This window comes from Mustela putorius, unplaced genomic scaffold, assembly GCF_011764305.1.
Source record: "Mustela putorius furo isolate JIRA1106 unplaced genomic scaffold, ASM1176430v1.1 tig00003858_pilon_pilon_pilon, whole genome shotgun sequence".
Classification (NCBI taxonomy): Eukaryota; Metazoa; Chordata; class Mammalia; order Carnivora; family Mustelidae; genus Mustela; species Mustela putorius.
In genome coordinates this window covers 1,801,976-1,821,282 of record NW_025422010.1, presented here as the reverse complement: position 1 = coordinate 1,821,282, position 19,307 = coordinate 1,801,976, and the positions used below count along the sequence as shown (strand labels likewise).

The 19,307-nt window shown below is 43.8% G+C and overlaps 1 protein-coding gene across 2 annotated transcripts in view; it reads right to left on the bottom strand.

The window, feature by feature from the left end:
• SPECC1L (sperm antigen with calponin homology and coiled-coil domains 1 like) overlaps positions 1 to 17,167 on the bottom strand; it is a 139,145-nt gene extending 121,978 nt beyond the window's left edge. For both annotated transcript variants that reach the window (XM_045065237.1, XM_045065236.1), the window contains exon 1: positions 16,986 to 17,167. The gene's annotated coding sequence lies outside the window, so the exon portion shown is untranslated. The remainder of the gene's footprint in view (positions 1 to 16,985) is intronic.
• Positions 17,168 to 19,307: the final 2,140 nt, after the last annotated feature.

Sequence of the window (19,307 nt, the reverse complement as noted above, 5' to 3'; positions counted from 1 at the left end):
GAGTCTTTCTCTCGGGGCGCCTGGGTGGCTCAGTGAGTTAGCCTCTGCCTTCGGCTCGGGTCATGATCCCAGAGGCCTGGGATCGAGTCCCGCATCGGGCTCTCTGCTCAGCAGGGAGCCTGCTTCTCCTCATCTCTCTCTCTCTGCCTACTTGTGATCTCTCTCTCTGTCAAATAAATAAATAAAATCTTTAAAAAAAAAGTCTCTCTCTCCCCCATCTCCCTCTCCCCCCTCCCCGTGCCCCCTTTAAAAAAAAAAGATTTGAATTTGATTTAATAAAAGTGAAATCTTGGGACGCCTGGGTGGCTCAGTTGGTTAAGCAGCTGCCTTCGGCTCAGGTCATGATCCCAGCGTCCTGGGATCGAGTCCCACATCGGGCTCCTTGCTTGGCAGGGAGCCTGCTTCTCCCTCTGCCTCTGCCTGCCATTCTGTCTGCCTGTGCTCGCTCTCTTTCCCTCTCTCTGACAAATAAATAAAATCTTTAAAAAAAAAAAAAAAAAAAAAAAAAAAAAAAAAGTGAAATCTTTTTCAACAAGCATTTCACTGGTTCGATAAAATGAAAATTAATTTTAAAATACTGTGAAGTCCTTTTTCCTTTTAAAGTCATGGTCTCAATAGTGGGCAGTTTTGCCCACTTGGAGACCACTGGCACTGTTTGCAGACATTTCTGTTTATGACGATGGGGGTAGAGGTGCTACTAACATCGAGTGGTAGAGGTCAGGGATAGTCAAAACATCCTACAGTGAAAAAGAACTGTATGACCCAAAACATCAATAGTGCCAAGACTCAGAAACCTTGGTGTACAGGGATTGGTTTAAGCCTGGGAGGAAGAGAAGATCTCCATTTTTTTGTACCTTACCATACACAGGGCCATATCTGCACAGACATTCTGTTGAGCTGAAAAAGCCAACTCAACAGAATTCGCTGACAGGAAGGGAATGTCTCTGCCACAGGCCTAATACTCCTCTGGGTTTCCGTCCACATTTCCTGCTAAAGGACAGATAGCTCAAAGAAGGGCTTTCTCTGATCTCCCAGAATGAAATATGAGAAGGAGGCATAAGGCCTCATTGCTTACCTGTACCTCCTTCTGCAGTCCCCCTGCTGCCTGGCAGAAACTGATGACCTGATGATCAAACTCTACCACTCTCCCATTCCTCTGAAACCTTACTAGCAAGAGGGAAAGAAGGAAAAGTAAAACCTGTGGGCCAACCAGTGTAGCCAAGCACTACACTAGAAATTTCTCACACTTCATTTCATTCAATCCTCCTTCATCTAAGGAGATGGATATGATTATCAAGTCCAAGGTCTGACTCCAAAGCCCACACCAGTCCACCACAACTGGGTAACTCCCTGGATTGTCTTTCTTTTTCTCAAGGGGTGGCCTGTACAGTGAGAGTACTGAGGGCCTCCAGATTGCTCGATGTTCAGAGACATTTAATTATGGTGGGATGTGCCTTGGAAAAAACAGCAGGTATGGCTTATAGCATTCCCTCCTCTACAGCTCTGCCAGCTCTGCCACAGCCCATAACTATACAGAGGAGGGAACCAAACCCCCCAAAAAGACAAGAATCAAAGCTATGAAGTGAACAGCCTGAATCAGTGCTGAAAAGGACACGTGTGTCATAAGTAAATCCTAATAAACTCTTTCTAGACATGCCAGTTAACCACCTGTTACACAGTTTACTCCTATTATAAGATACCCTGTAACTGTAGACATGGAGACCTTCTGCTCACTCATTAGTGGTAGGATAAGGATGTAAGAAGGAAAAAGAAAAAACAGTGAGAAAGCACTTCCTTCTGAGTTCAAAATGTCATGGTGCACACTCTTGAATGCTGAGATAAACCATGTAACTCAATTACACTGATTTTGCTGTTGCCGATTTAGGACTACACTGTTCCTCTTCATGGCATGAGTAATGTATTGCAAGTTCAAGCAATGGAGCTCAATCACCCGTCAGAATTTCCATTCAGATATTAAGGAAAACAGAGGGGCTACTGAGTGGCTCAGCTGAGTGTCTGCCTTTGGCTCAGGTCATGACCCTAGGGTCAGCAGGGAATCTGCTTCTCCCTCTCCTTCCGTGCCCCCCCCAATCTCATGAGCGCGTGCTCTCTCTCAAATATATGTAATCTTAAAAAAGAAAATAGAGGGGCACCTGGGTGGCTCAGTGGATAAAGCCGCTGCCTTCGGCTCAGGTCATGATCTCAGGGTCCTGGGATCGAGTCCCGAATCGGGCTCTCTGCTCAGCGGGGAGCCTGCTTCCTCCTCTCTCTCTCTCTCTCTCTCTCTGCCTGCCTCTCTGCTTACTTGTGATCTCTGTCTGTCAAATAAAATAAATAAAAAATAATAATAATAAAAATAAAAATAAAAAAGAAAATAGAACATGTAAAATATGTTTCTTTCTACTTCTTCATTCCAATTTTTTAAAAAGTAAAATTTCGCATGGGAAGCCTGGGTGGTTCAGTCGGTTAGGCGTCTGCCTTCGGCTTGGGTCATGATCCCAGGGTCCTGGGATCAAATTCCACATCAGGCTCCTTGCTTGGCGGGGAGCCTGCCTCTCCCTCTGCCTATGCTCTCTCTGACAAATAAATAAAATCTTAAAAAGTAATAATAAAATAAATAAAAAGTAAAATTTCACAACACTACTACAAATGTTAGCAAACTGTGAATTTCAGTAAAAGGTTACTAGTAGCAGATATTAAGAATTATAGATTCCCGGGACGCCTGGGTGGCTCAGTTGGTTAAGCAGCTGCCTTTGGCTCAGGTCATGATCCCAGCATCCTGGGATCAAGTCCCACATCAGGCTCCTTGCTCCGCAGGGAGCCTGCTTCTCCCTCTGACTCTGCCTTCCACTCTGTCTGCTTGTGCTCGCTCTCGCTCTCTCTTTGACAAATAAATAAATAAAATCTTTAAAAAAATAAAAAAATAAGAATAATAGATTCCCGGGGCACCTGGGTGGCTCAGTGGGTTAAAGCTTCTCTCTGCCTTCGGCTCAGGTCATAATCTCAGCGTCCTGGGATAGAGCCCAGCATCGGGCTCTCTGCTCAGCAGGGAGTTTGCTTCTCCCTCTCCCTCTGCCTGCCTCTCTGCCTACTTGTGATCTCTGTCAAGTAAACAAATAAAATCTTAAAAAAAGGGACACCTGAGTGGCTCGGGTGGTTGAGCAACTGCCTTCAGCTCAGGTTATGATGCGGGAGTCCTGGGATCAAGTCCCGCATCGGGCTCCCAGCTCCGTGGGGAGTTTGCTTCTCCCTCTGACCTCCTCTCATGCTCTCTCTTACTGCCCTTCTCTTTCTCTCTCTTTCCCAAATAAATAAATAAATAAAATCTTTAAAAAATAAAATAAAATAAAATCTTAAAAAAAAAGAAGAAGAAGAATAGATTCCCATACAAAAGTCATAGCATCTTACCTCCGACTTAGAAAATCGGAGTATTAAAATGCTAATATAAGGCTCTAGAAACAAGTCCAAGAAGAGAAACTTTCAACTCATTAGACTGTTTAAAAAATAATGGCTATTTTAAAATTTGAAAAGATCCAGAAAGCAGTAGCACTAGTCACTAAAAGTTATCAAGAGGCAGATTCTGGAACAACTAATAATCAGAGATGCCCCTACACCAAATGAACTGCCTTCAAAGTAGCTGGGTCTTCCTTCTCACTCTTCAAAAGCCTTCCAGTGGGGCCTGGGAGGGCTGATTTATCATCAGACATCAGCTGAAATGGGAAGTTCCTACACTAACCTCACTTAGCTGCCTATCAGATATTCACAATGGTTCATCTCTAAAGGCTCCAGATACCAGTGGGATAACCAGTTTAATTTTAAAAAGCATTGTATGGTACATCTGCAGGAAGAATTCTCTTAGCTGACTGTCTCACTGTCACTGACTGGCCCAAGACTTAATCACTGAACAAATTGCTTTTGACAAAAAAAAAAATTTTTAATTTTATTGACAAAAGACAAAACTAACTGCTATGCAAAAATTCATCAGCTTTCTGAGAGGTGACAGGTCTTTTTCTTCTTGACCTCACTAATCTCTGAAACCACCTTCAGAGGTGTACAGTGACTGAGAATCCTAATAATCCTTTCTCAGAAGTCACTCATGTCAACACAGAACTTACCACTGCTTTCCAAGTCTCTGCGCATTTGCAATAACTCCTTTGGTAACTCCTTTGGCCAGGCAAACGCAGCACCTATGAAGCTTTTTTTATGCAAAATTTTGCACAATCACATGCAACTAGGAACAAAATAAGGTAAGAACCTTGGGCGCTTATCTCCAACAATGCTAACCTTCAGTGAGAAAGTAAATACTGAATTAGCCTTTCATTAGAGAATCTCATACTTACATAATAAACCTCTCCTTAGCCTACCAGCCTAGTATACCGTCTTCAATTTTCATTTCCAGTTAAAAAAAAAAAATTCCTCTAAGAATAGGATCAGAAAATAAATTCCAAATTCCAAATTCATACTTTACTGTCATTTTATTGAAAATAATATGGAAGGAGGGGTGCCTACCTGGCTTTGTCAGTAGAGCATGTGATCCTTGGTCTTAGGGTTGTGGCTTCAAGCTCCATGCTGGGTGTAAATATTACTTAAAAATAGAATTTTTTTTTTGAGAGAGTGTGTGTGTGCATACCCAAGTTGGGAAGAGAGGGACAGGGAAAGGACAGGGAGCTGAACACAGAGACTGATGGAGGGCAGGATTTCATGACCCTGAGAGTGTGACTTCAGGCAAAATCACAAGTGGGACACTTAACCAACGGAGCCACCCCAAAACAGAATCTTTAAAAGAAATAAAATAAAATTGGGCGCCTGGGTGGCTCAGTAGGTTAAAGCCTCTGCCTCTGGCTCAGGTCATGGTCCCAGGGTCCTGGGATCAAGCCCCACATCGGGCTCTCTGCTCAGTGGGAAGCCTACTTCCCTTCCTCTCCCTCTCTGCCTGCCTCTCTGCTACTTGTGATCTCTGTCAAATAAATAAATAAAATCTTAAAAAATAAAATAAAAGAGGATACATTCCAGGGGCGCCTGGGTGGCTCAGTGGGTTAGGCCGCTGCCTTCCGCTCAGGTCATGATCTCAGGGTCCTGGGATCGAGTCCTGCATCGGGATCGAGTCCTGCATCGGGCTCTCTGCTCAGCAGGGAGTCTGCTTCCTCCTCTCTCTCTGCCTGCCTCTCTGCCTACTTGTAATCTCTCTCTGTCAAATAAATAAATAAAATCTTTAAAAAAAAAAGAAAAAGAGGATACATTCCAAATGTGATAAAATGAAGCAAAAAGAACAGAATTATCATTAAATCTTATCACAAGGATATACTCCAAATGTGATAAAATGAACCAATCAAACACAAGACCATCTCACACTTAAAATCTGCCTCTGAGTGGTTAAGAAAAGAGATGCAAGAAAGAGAAGAGAGGAGGCACAGCTAAGTGCTCAGGCAATAAAGGATGCAGAGGGAGGGTGCAAAGAATGGGAGCAAGTGCAGAGAAGACTTCGGTAAAACAGGTCAGGCATCATCCCTTGACATCCTGCAGCCTTTGTTACCAGGTAGTAACTCGAAAGGGGCAGCTCCTTCAATTCTTGGGCAGTTTATACAGCTAAGTATCAGTGCAATTGGAACTGCCATTTACCAGAATATCTGCCAAACCAACACAAAATAAATTCCTTCAACTACTTCAATTACAAGAGAAACAATGCCCACCTAAGTCTTCCATTCTCCAGGCTAAATAGCACGGTAGTTCCTTCAGCCTTATGACAAATGCATTCTAGTTGAAAGGCAGCATATCATAGTAAAAAGAACATAAAACTTTTAGTCAGAAATCGTGGCTCAAATCCAATCTTGGCCACTGGTTAACTCTGTATTCTTAACCTCATTTCCTCATTTATAAAATTAAAGAAAATAATAGTTGTGCTAACTACCTCAAGATGTGGGGCGCTTGGGTGGCTCAGTCATTGGACATCCCACCTTTGGCTTAGGTTGTGATCCCAGAGTCCTGGAAGTAAGCTCCACGTCAGGGCCCCAGATCAGTGGGAAGCCTGCTTCTCCCTCCCACACTCTCCCTGTGGAGTATTCCCTCTCTCGTGTCTTTCTGTCAAATAAATAAATAAAATCTTATTTAAAAAACTATCTCAAGATGTGTTGTGAGAGGACCACATTTAATGAAAGGTACACATGAAATATCTGCTTTTTCAGCTCTGCGGATATAGATGCTCATTAGATTCCACAGTACTATTAATATAGACTTCATAAAACTCTTGTATTTGTTTTATAAATAAAATTTTGGAACCCAACCCAACGTGTATGATGGCAGAAGTAGTCACAGCAAAAAGGAGAGGAAGTGATTAAGAATCCCAGTACAGGGACGCCTGGGTGGCACAGTTGGTTGAACAGCTGCCTTCGGCTCAGGTCATGATCCCAGCGTCCTGGGATCGAGTCCCACATCGGGCTCCTTGCTCCGCGGGGAACCTGCTTCTCCCTCTGACTCTGCCTTCCACTCTGTCTGCCTGTGCTCGCTCTCGCTCGCTCTCTGACAAATAAATAAATAAAAATCTTTAAAAAAACAAACAAACAAAAAAATAAACCAACTTAAAAAAAAAAAAAATCCCAGTACAGGGGCACCTGCAGTACTTCACCTGGGTGGCTCAGTGGTTAAGCGTCTGCTCTGCCTTCAGCTCGGGTCATGATCCCAGGGTCCTGGGATGGAGCTCCACATTGGGCTCCTTGTTTGGTGAGAAGGCTACTTCTCCCTCTCCCACTCCCCCTACTTGTGTTCCCTCTCTCACTGTGTCTCTCTGTCAAATAAATCATTAAAAAAAAAGAGAGAGAGAGAATCCCACTACAGCTAGACAGCTTCCTGACTGACATTTATATTCTACACTAGGCCTTCAGAAATACAACTTTAACATAAACTTACAGGTTGCACTTTTTTAAAAACAAAGAATGTAGGGCACCTGGGTGACTCAGTGGGTTAAGCCTCTGCCTTCAGATCAGGTCATGATCTCAGGGTCCTGGGACTGGGGCTCTCTGCAGCGGGGAGCCTGCCCCCCACCTCTTTCTGCCTGCCTCTCTGCCTACTTGTGATCTCTGTCTCTGTCTCTCTCTCTGTAAAATAAATTAAAAATCTTTAAAAACAAAACAAAGGAGCATTAGTAACTGAATGCCAAAAAACTTTTTTTTGCAAAATATTTTATTCATTACAATGAAATTCTGGTTACTAATAAATGACTTGCATTCCGCTATGATGGAGCTAGGTCCAGCCAAACAAGCCTTTGAACTGAACGGGAAGGTTGAGTATGTGTCTAAAGGATGCATTTCTAACTTCATTACCAAGTCCAATATAAAAATACTCAGAACAGAAATGTTTATTTTAACTGCAGTACTTCTAGAACCACCCAAGAGGGGTTAGTGTAGATCCAACTAGGCTGCATATCAATATAAATCTGTCCTTGTACGGATGGACATCATTTTTCCCTCTAGGCTTAACCACTCTAGAAGATCCAGATTATTTTCCCTAACCATCAGCATGAATAATTTACAATAGGCCTTACTATAGTGACAACCTCAATAATTCACAGGGCAATATAATAAATACATAAAAGTTCAGAAAGAAAAATAAGACTTTTGTCTTATTAAGCCTGCAAGTTTTGCCATGTCACCCAAAAGTACTCTTAGCTACCTATCAAAAACTTGTAACACATATATACTCTACCTGGCTTTGGTGAAAGGAGTCTATTACTGATCATTAGAGCAAGAGGGCTTGGATACAATTTATAAATATGCAAACTTTGGGGTGCCTAGGTGGCTCAGTAGGTTGGACTTCTGACTCTTTATCTCAGCTCAGGTTTTCATTTCAGGCTCTTGAGTTCAAGCCCTGCGTTGGGCTCCATGCTAGGTGTGGAACCAACTTCAAAAAAAAAGCAAATTTTGTTACCAAGACCTTTTAAGGCTCATCAGTTTATCCGCCCAAAAATTCCATATCCACATTTACCAGTTGGTTGTTTTCTATTTTTTCCTTTATGAAAATGTTTCTACTTTTACCTGCAAATGATTAATATGAATACAGACTTACAGTAGCTTGTAACATTTAGGGTAATCTCTAGCCTTTAGTACTCTATCTACACTATTCAGAAAACTGCCACAGACTCAAACTGCACTGGTAAAACCCAATCTGCATTAGTTACTTAATTCCTAACTTCTCACCACTCCCCTACCAGAAAGTAAATCTAAAGAGTGCAAAGGATTTTGTCTGTTTTGTTCAATGCTGTTGCCCCAGAGCCTGGAAGTGCCGGGCACTTAAGATCTTGTCACATAATATAGGGTGTCTGGGTGGCTCAGTGGGTTAAGCCTCTGCCTTCGGTTCAGGTCGTGATCCCAAGGTCCTGGAATAGGGCCGCATCAGGCTCTCTGCTCAGCAGGGAGCCTACTTCCCCACCCCCAACACCCTGCCCCACCTGTCTCTCTGCCTCCTTGTGATCTCTGTCACAGAAATAAACAAAATTGTTAAAAAAAAAGTCACATAATAAATATCCGCTGAACTGATGGAGCACCTGGCTGGCTCCATCAGTAGAGCTTATGATTCTTGATCCTGGGGTTGTGAGTTTGAGCCCCACAGTGGGCACAGAGTTTCCTTAAGAAAACTAAATAAAGCTAAATAAATAAATAACTCTGCCGAACTGAATGACTAAATGGTGTATTTTTACTATGGAATACTACTATGAAGCTATTAAACACAATGAGTCAGAGTGATGCCAGCTGATTTAATGGAATTTCCAGAAATACTAAGTGAAGAAAACAAGAAGTGTTAAAAAAAAAATTTTTTTTTTAAGTATACTCGTAAAACCTTACACTGATGAGTAGGTGGAGAATCTGAACCCCTCATACACTGCTAGTGGGAATGTAAAATGATGCAGCTTTGGAAGTTTGTTGGTTCCTCAAAGTTTAGCACAGCTATCACATGACCCAGTGACTCCACTCTGAGGTACACACCCAAAAGAACTGAAAATATTTAACCACAAAGAAACCTACACATGAATGTCCAGGGCAGCATTATTTATAATCACCAAAAGTGGAAAAAACCCAAATGTCCATCAACAAAGTATGAACTATTATTTGGCCATAAAAGGAATGAAGTACTAATAAATGCTACAACATGGACAATGCTTAAAAAGATCATGCTAGGGCGCCTGGGTGGCTCAGTGGGTTAAGCCGCTGCCTTTGGCTCGGGTCATGATTTCAGGGTCCTGGGATCGAGTCCCGCATCGGGCTCTCTGCTCGGCAGGGAGCCTGCTTCCTCCTCTCTCTCTGCCTGCCTCTCTGCCTACTTGTGATCTCTGTCAAATAAATAAATAAAATCTTTAAAAAAAAAAAAAAAAGATCATGCTAAATGAAAGAAGCCAGACAAATGGGCACAAACTGTATGATTCCATTTCTATGAATGCCCAGAACAGGCAATCTACAGAGACAGAAGTAGATTAGGGATTTCCAGGGGCTGGAAGGAGTAGAGAATGGGGAATGACTATTAATCAGAACAAAGGTTCTTTCTGAGGTGATGAAAATGTTCTGGAATTAGACAGTGGTGATCAACGCAAAACTCTATGGATATACTTAACTTTATGAACTTTATGGTATAATGAATTTTATCTCAATAATCCTGTTATTTTTTTTTAAAACATACATGTTTGCAAACAAATATACAATCCAATACATGAATACATCAGTCACGCATTCAAATGAATACAGACACTCAGGTATTCTTGTATTCAAACGAATACATGAATAATAAAGAATGATAAAAAAGCGGGGCACCTCGGTGGTTCAGTAAGTTAAGCCTCTGCCTTTGGCTCAGTTCATGGTCTCAGGGTCCTGGAATCAAGCTCCACATTGGGTTCTCTGCTCTGAGGGGAGCCTGCTCCCCCCTCTCTCTCTGCCTGCCTCTCTGCCTACTTGTGATCGCTCTCTGTCAAATAAATAAATAAAATCTTTAAAAAAAAAAAAAAGAATGATGAAAAAAGGAGTGGGGGCCAAGGCCTAAGGCAAGGAGGAGATTAAAAAAAAAAAAGATTTAAAAAAATGAAAAGCTGGAGGCCTTGCGTGGGGGCACCAGGCAAGGATGAATAAGACTGCAATGAAGTTGGCATGAAGACTGAAAAGGAGGGAGATAGGCTGAAAAGGTCAGCAGGTAATTGGTAACGGGCTCCCCTGTTACACAGCAGACCTGGGTAACCGTAAGGATTCAATGGAGTCTGCAGAAAATGAGGAGTGCCAGAGAGGGAGAACAAGAAAGAACATGAGAGAGAAGATTTAAGACTGGCTCAAATCCACTAAAGTTTAAAAAAGAAAAGTGTGCAAGAAGAAATCCAATAGGTCCTGCTCAAGAATCCTTGAGCCTGGTAGGATAAAACCAAACCACAACAAGGAGAAATTTACAGGGAAAAAGGGAGAGGGACTCAGGACACTGGCTATCTCCCAAGTAGGAGAAAAGGTGCTTCTCTTAGGAGAAAGTGTCCAATGGTGACTCTTCTGGGAAAAAAAGCAGCCCCAACAGACTGCCCTGGGAATTCTCAGTAGAAGAGGTACAACTGGAAAATGGCTGACCTGAGTTTTATCCCAAGAATATAAGGAGGGAGAGAGGAAGAAATGGACAATTTTAATTTTTAACCAGTATTTCTTCACAAATCTGAACAGTGCTCTAGGTTTTCTTCATGACTCTTTCCTAAGCTTAACCAGGGTTGTGGGTTTATTTTTTTTTCTTTTTTTAGGATTTTATTTATTTATTAGAGAGAGAAAGAGTGTGTGCTCTCGCACCCAAGCATGGGGAGTGGCAGAGACAGAAGGAGGAAGCAGGTTCCCCACTGAGCAGATAGCCTCATGTGGAACTTGATCCCAGAACCCTGGGATCATAATGTGAGCAGAAGGCAGACATTTAACTGACTGAGCCACCCAGACACCCTTAACCAGGGTCTTTTTTATTTTTCTTTGTATAACCTAAGTTCTTTTGAAAAGAAGTGTAATATGGGGCCTTTTTATAATAGACAAAGTATCTTTTCCCTTTATCATTTTTTTCTTAACATTTTATTTTTGGAGTACCTGGGTGGCTGAGTCAGTTAAGCATCCAGCTCTTGGTTTTTGGCTAAGGTAATCATCTCATGGGTCATGGGACGGAGCCCTGAGTGGGGAATCCACGTTCAGCCGGAAGTCAGCTTGAGGATTCTCTCCCTCTGCCTCTTCTCTCACTCACATGCATACATGTTCATACGAGAGCTTGCTCTTGAAAATAAACAAGTCTTTTTATTTTTTTTTTTTAAGGCAGATGCTTTTTTTTTTTGCCCTGAAAATAAACAAGTCTTTAAAAAAAAATCTTGGGGCACCTGGGTGGCTCAGTGGGTTAAAGCCTCTGCCTTCGGCTCAGGTCATGATCCCAGGGTCCTGGGATCAAGCCTCACATCGGGTTCTCTGCTCAGCAGGGAACCTGCTTCCCCCTCCTTATCTGCCTGCTGCTCTGCCTACTTGTGATCTCTGTCAAATAAATAAATAAAATCTAAAAAAAAAAAAAAAAAAAAATCTTAAGTAATCTCTACATCCAAAATGGGGCTCAAACTCAAAACCCTCAGATCAAGAGTCAAATGCTCTCCCCTCTGAGCCAGCCAGGGGCCCCTCCCTTTATCATTTGTTTTCCCTATGTTATATGCACAATAAAGAAATTGCAATTTAATATCGTTATTTCTTAAACCATTACTGTCCAAACACATCAAATTAAAACAAAAACAAAAAACCCAAGGTGGAAGGTATCCAAGGGGAATGAAGGAAGCAATACAGAACAAATGCACATTCCTTCCAGAGCTGGGAACAAAGATAATGCCCAGCTGGTTTCTAGGTTATAAAAAACACGTATGAGACAGTCCCTCCTTCAAGAAGTAAAATTTGAGTTAAACGCTAAGATACAACCAAATATACTTTGAAATCGTTGCGTACAACTGGAGGGTGTCTCACAGCTGGAGAGGTCAAGTGCACCTAGAGTAAAACTCCCAAGGGCAAAGACTTAAAGTAATCTCTACTTCCTTGGTAGTGCTAACATGCCTAGCACATAACGCACCCAGCAGATGAAACAACCTTTGGTCAAGCCACACACTCTGCTATGCACTGTGACGTCACTGGCTAGTGGAGGGAACAGACAAAACACAGGGCACCAAATCCTCACTAGACAGGAAGCTGGACAGGTAAGCAGGAAATAGATCAAGGGATGCCTTCAAGGCAAGGTAATATCTAAGTTGAGTAGAAGGTGATAATGGGATGAAGTGAGAGAAGAACATTCCAGCAGAGGGAGACACAGAGACCGGAGAGAGTTAAGGGACCGATAGAGGTTCAGCAAAATTCGGCGAACCACCAAAAAAGGTGTGTTTGGGGGGGGGGTATGAGAATGGAGGCCAAAGCCCAGTGATGAAGCATCCTGGATAACAAGATAAGGATTAGTAAATCTGATTATGAAGACAGTGGTAGCTGTTGAAGGACTTAAACTTGGTGGTGGGGATGTGGGATGACTATGAACAGATATATTTTGCAAAGACACAGGCAGGAACCAACCACTGGATTCAACCAGAAAAGAACTACACTGATGATGTGGGGAAACCACTGTTAACAGATCTGCACTCTTTTCTAGTAGACAAATTTCCTTTTGGGAGTTACCCAATTATTCTTAAAAATAGAGAACTTAGGGGTGCCTGGGTGGCTCAGTGTTAACCCACTGCCTTCGGCTCCGGTGTGGTCTCAGGGTATTGGGATCGAGCCCCGGATCAGGCTCTCTGCTTGGTGGGGAGCCTGCTTCCCCTTCTCTCTCTGCCTACTTGTGATCTCTCTCTGTCAAATAAATAAATAAAATCTTTTTTTTAAAGATTTTATTTATTTATTTGACAGAGATTGATCACAGGTAGGCAGAGAGAAAGGCAGAGAGAGAGGGGAGGAAGTAAGCTCCCTGCGGAGCAGAGAGCCCGACTCGGGGCTCGATCCCAGGACCCTGGGATCATGACCTGAGCCAAAGGCAGAGGCTTTAATCCACTGAGCCACCCAGGCGCCCCAATAAATAAAATCTTTAAGAAATAAAAAATAGGGAACTTAGAGGTAGCTGAGAGCAGACAGTGCTCTAAGCACAGAAATTAGTACTACAAAGAATTATACTGCATTATTCATTTTACCTCAAGACACTTTTAAAATGTGTTTGATACATTTTCATATACTACAGTTTTGTGAATATAAAAAAGAGACTGACAATAACTAAATCTTATTTGTTATTAACAGCAGATCAGGATGAATTTTAAAGACTTCACAGACAGAAAGATCATCTGCTACATTCCTTTGGAACAAACCATTGCCACATCTTCCCCTCAACAAATCTGAAATACAGTCTGTAAGCCTAATTTCTCAATGGTTATGTTTCACAGTAAAAGACTGAGGCCACAATACTAAAAGATTTCTGAGCTCAGAGAGAAACCCCATGGGGGTTCTTTACCTCAGCAGCTAGTCTATTCACCACTAACAATTCCAACCACCAGGAGGAATTTCCCTGCCTAGGCTTATTTTGTTGGCAGAGCACACACAAAAAAATATCCTGACATTTTATATCCAGTAGGAAAGAATAATCAGAATAGTAACATCTTTAGTACCAAGCAAATTTAACCAATCTTCCCAGTTGCCTATGGATTTGGACAGATGGCCACAAAGTAAACTCATATTTACTCTTAAAAAATAATCTCCATTTTAATATTCTTACCACCAAAAGCCCTAGGAACTTTTTGAACTCCCTAACAACAATAATGAAACAAAAGATTTCAGGCTTTATTTCTAAAAATATCTTATTGTGATAAGATAACCAACCTTGTATTTGCCATTTACAATCACCATACACCATCATTTACTATCAACATTTCATTAAAAAATGCTTAATTTCGGGCGCCTGGGTGGCTCAGTGGGTTAAGCCGCTGCCTTCGGCTCGGGTCATGATCTCAGGGTCCTGGGATCGAGTCTCGCATCCCGGGCTCTCTGCTCAGCAGGGAGCCTGCTTCCTCCTCTCTCTCTGCCTGCCTCTCTGCCTACTTGTGATCTCTGTCTCTCAAATAAATAAATAAAATCTTTTAAAAAAAAATGCTTAATTTCAACACCAGGAAAATGACACATATATATTCTTTTTAGAAAGGGCAGTCCTTTCATTGAATAAATTTAATGAAAAACTCCTCTCATTGTCCTTGTTTTTCTCTATACCCTAAGGCCCATTCAACCCTCCCTTTCAGGGGTTTGACCAAGAGTCTCCAAGATTTGTTCTCACCCATTTTTACGATGGCCTCACTCACTGTCTTTCCAGAGGGACCACAAACAATGTCATGGAACAGATGAGAAGACCCATTTCTACTAGGAGGGAAGAGAACTCTGTAGACAAAGACCCATTAAATGTTTTAAAAGTGGCAACTAGGGCGCCTGGGTGGCTCAGTGGGTTAAGCCGCTGCCTTCGGCTCAGGTCATGATCTCAGAGTCCTGGGATCGAGTCCCGCATCGGGCTCTCTGCTCAGCGGAGAGCCTGCTTCCCTCTCTCTCTGCCTGCCTCTCCATCTACTTGTGATTTCTCTCTGTCAAATAAATAAATAAAATCTTTAAAAAAAAAAAAAAGTGGCAACTAGGGGCACCTGGGTGACTCAGTCGTTAAGTGTCTGCCTTCACCTCGGGTCATGATCCCAAGGTCCTGGGATTGAGCCCCGCATTGGGCTTCCTGCTCTTTGGGAAGCATGCTTCGCCCTCTCCCACTCCCTGTGCCTGTGTTTCCTCTCTCGCGGTCTCTCGCTCTCTCTGCCAAATAAATAAATAAAATCTAAAAAAAGGGGTGGGCTGAGTCGCTCAGTGGGTTTAGCCTCTGCCTTTGCCCCTGCATCAGGCTCTCTGCTCACCAGGCAGCCTGATTCCCTGATCTCTCTTTCTGCCTGCCTCTTGGCCTACTAGTGATCTCTCTCTCTCTCTCTCTCAAATAAATAAAATCTTAAAAAAAAAAAAAAGTGGCAACTGGAGCTCCGTTCATCTCTTCCCTCCTCCGCCATCCCTCGCATTTACAGATAGGGAAAGGAAGGTCCAGAATGGGCAAATGATTTGCCCCAAGCCATAAAACCAAGAAAGCATTTCTAGCCTGCTGATACCCTATCACCAGTCCTCTACTGAGCTGGACAGTTTGCATAATGGTAAGTACAAGTTAGCATTTGTGACTTAAATATGTATAAGGTTTGGGGCACCTGGGTGGCTCAGTTGGTTGGGCATCCCACCCTTGATTTCGGCTGGGGCGTGATCTCAGAGGGTGCTGGGATGGAGGCCCAGCTCCATGCTCAGTGAGGGGTCTGCTTGAGATTGGCTCCCCCTACCTCTCCCCATTCGTGGGCACACACACACCCATGGGTACGCTCTCTCTCAAACAAATCTTTAAAAAATAAAAATTAAAAAATTAAAAAATAAATATGTATATAGTTATACAGCAAGTTTTACATATTATGAAAACCCAACCCAGGTAATAATTTTGAACCGAAGCAATACTATCAGCTGAGTCATGTGAAATTAAGAATGTACTGTGTCAAATCGTTTATAAAAAGAACTTGTGCTTTACAGAAATCCCATCTCAAAACAACACAATGTAGATACACACCCTAAAAATTCAAGTTTAAAGCTTTTCTATGGGCAATATTCACTTTCTTACTGAAAATGAATGTCAAGAAAATCCCTACATACCTAGAGTATACACAGGCTATTAAGAAACATTCTCCAGCTACCTAAAGTTGCTGAGTCTTAAAGACTGCTGGGTGTAAAGTAAATCAAAGGGGGAAAGGACATTTTTAAAGAGGAAAAAAAATTACTGGATCAGTTAGCTATTTCTTTATCTAAAACGACTTTCCCCAAACCAATACCCCACTACTCCTTACAGATATACCTGTCAGTATTGGTTTGACCATTTCATAACCTACATGTGTTATGCTGATGTCTGCTGATGTCTACAAAGCTCTGATTTCATCTCAAGATACATCCTCCTGGAAACACTGTTGGGCTCTGCAACATTTTTTAGTTTCCTGAATCTGCTGTAATCTTAGAAAATATTATCAGTGGCTAGAGATGCTCTTTTTACAACACACTTTTCCCTGCAATCAATATAGGGCAGGGAATTTATGGGAATTTTTCCTGGACCCTCCCCTACTTGCCGGTAAATTATCAAGGGCACAACAAATCACATCTCTCTACATTTGAATTATCACTGGAATCCTTACTTGGTCTTGTAAATAGGCTGAAACTACGTGGAAACTGATTTATTTTCCAGTCATCTCCAGGAGAGGTGCCCAACAATGAACTATGATGTCTTAAATATAACCATGTATGCCACACAATTACCAGGTTGAGGAAAATGCAAACTTCCCTCAATAAAAAACTATTATTCATATTCACCCTGATGCAATTAACCAGATCTCAAGAAAAAAACGACTTTCCGCTCGCTTAAGGATGACCTCCCTCTGAGCGGGGAGAGGGTGGGGGCGCGTACCCCAGCGGAAGCAGAGCCCACAGGAGGCCCTGGGTCCGCCGCCCACCCGCGGCGCTACTCCCCGAGCCGCGTCCTCCGAGCCCCGGGCAGCGGTGTCTCCGCCGGGGGAAGGGGACTAAAGGACCAGGGCTATGGGGCGCCTGTCCCAGCCTCTTTTGGGGCACGGGGAAAACAAAGCGCGAGGGACGCGCTCAGCCACCTGGCTCGGAGGGACCAGCAGGCGAGGAGCCCAAAACCACCTGGGCCGCATACACCAGCCAGAAGCCGCCGGGGTACCCCGGGGTCGGCCCAGAAACCCCGGAGGGGGACGGCGCAGGCGCGGGACGGACTGGGGGGCCCCGGCGGGGGACCGCGCAGGCGCGGGGCCGCTGGGGTCTCCGGAGCCGCCAGGGCCTGGCCGCGCGGCCCGCCAGCGCACACTGAGGGGACCCGGCCCTGGCTCTTACCGCGCGGCGCCGCCTCACTCGCTCGCTCGCTGGCTGGCTCCGGGATGGGCCGGGCGGCGAGCTCGCCCGGTGGCGCGGCCCGAATCCGTTGAGTCCGGCCTTAGGGCAGCAGCCAACCCCGCGGCGCCGTTCGCCCAGCCCGCCCTGCCTCCCTGGCGGCCCCCGCCCTCGGCCCGCCCCTGTCCCGCCCCACACAGCCGCCACCGACTGCGCCGGCGCCGCAAGGCCCCGCCTACATCCCGCCGCCGCGCAGGCGCCTACGGCCTCGGCCGTTCCGCTCGCGTCCCTCCCATCTCCGGCGAGCGCAGGCGCATTGTCACCGGCACGGCCACCATTAAAAAAAAAAAAAAAAGGCTCCAGATGCTTTGGGGTTTTCGCTGGAGCTGTGGATGGCGGAGGCTCCTGAATGGTGTGTTTGACGGGGCGGGGTGATGAGTGTAGAGCTCCCGCGTTCCCAAACCTTACCTCAGCTAAAGGTCCATTTTTCATGCAGCACGCATTTACACTGTGCTAAGGACCTTGCTAGGCGACGAGCTAGACAGTGGTAATAAAAACACACAAGCCCTGCCCTCTTGGCGCTCCCCGTGCGGCCGGGAACACCGACACTAAAAAACTGAGCCACCAAAACCGTGAGGCTAAATAGCCTCTATCAAGTTAAGGAAGTTCTGTAGGTCACAATTGTCATACAGGTTTCTTCCTTAGGTCGGACTACATTAATAAATTTTTATTCCATCATCGTAATTTCCCAGAAAAAAAGAAAAATTGGACTTGATAAATGTTTAGCATTGCTGGACTATTCGCTAGTATTTTATTTAATATTTTTGCGTGTATGTCCATGAGTGATTTTGGTCTTTCCTTTTGCTCTCTTGTGCTGTGGATGTCTGATTTGGGATTGATTTTTTAATCAAGTCACAGTGAGTTGAGGAGACTTCGTTTTCTTCTTTATCTGGAAGATTATGTATAAGAGGATTTTTCTTTTCAATGTTCGCTGAATTTGCTGTAATATTACCCAGTTCCTGGTGTTTTTCTTTGGTTTCGTCTGACACTTCTGAGGGGCCAGGATGCAGATTTTAGATTAAGCATTCTATTTCTTTAATGGTTCTAGATTGACAGGTTTTTTGTTTGTTTGTTTGTGTAGGCTCTCTGCCCAACATGGGGCTTGAACTCATTACCCTGAGATCAGGAGTCCCATACTCTACAGGCTGAGCTAGCCAGACACCCTAAGACAGAATTTCCCTGTATCATCTTTGCTGAACTATATTTTTGCAAGAAAGTAGCTGTGTGTTGATGTTTCAGAATCCTTGGGATGAAGTTGTTCATATAATTCCCTTATAGTTCTTTGTTTTAATTTTATTTCAGATGTAACCCATTCCTGTAGTTCCTCTTCCCAAATGCAGCTAATTGTATTGTTTCTTGATATCCTTCTAGAGATACTTTATGAATATAAACAAATATGCAAAATAAACAGATAAGTTCTTTTGCTTCTCTCTCTCTCTCTCTCTCTCTTTTTTTAACATAAATTATAGCCTACTACAGATACTGGTATTTTTCTTTTTAAAATACCAGTTGGGGGGCGCCTGGGTGGCTCAGTGGGTTGAGCCGCTGCCTTCAGCTCAGGTCATGATCTCAGGGTCTTGGGATCGAGTCCCGCATCGGGCTCTCTGCTCAGTAGGGACCCTGCTTCCTCCTCTCTCTCTCTCTGCCTGCCTCTCTGCCTACTTGTGATCTCTGTCTGTCAAATAAATAAATAAAATATTTTAAAAAAAAATACCAGTTGGTTAGGCAACTACCTTTGGCTCAGGTCATGATCCTGGAGTCCCACGATTGAGTCCCACGTCAGGCTCCCTGCTCGGCGGGAAGTCTGCTTCTCCCTCTGACCTCTCCCCTCTCACACTCTCTCTCTCTCATTCACACTCTCTCAGATAAATAGATAAAAGCTTTAAAAATAAAAAAATTAAAATTAAAAAACCCAGAATATATGGGGCACCTGGGTGGCTCAGTCCTTAAGCATCTGATTTCGGCTCAGGTCATGATCCCAGTGTCTTGGGATCGAGACCCACATGGACCCCCACATTGGGATCCCTGCTCAGTGGGAAACCTGCTTCTCCCTCTCTCACTCCCCCTACTTGTTTTTCCTCTCTCACTGGGTCTCCCTCTGTCAAATAAGAAAAGTCTTTACAAAAAATACCAGAATAGATACTGTTTTAATACTCTGTAGATAAGGGCACCTGGGTGGCTCAGTTGGTTAATCGACTGCCTTCGGCTCAGGTCAGGATCCCGGGGTCCTGGGATCGAGTCCCACATCAGGCTCCCAGCTCCATG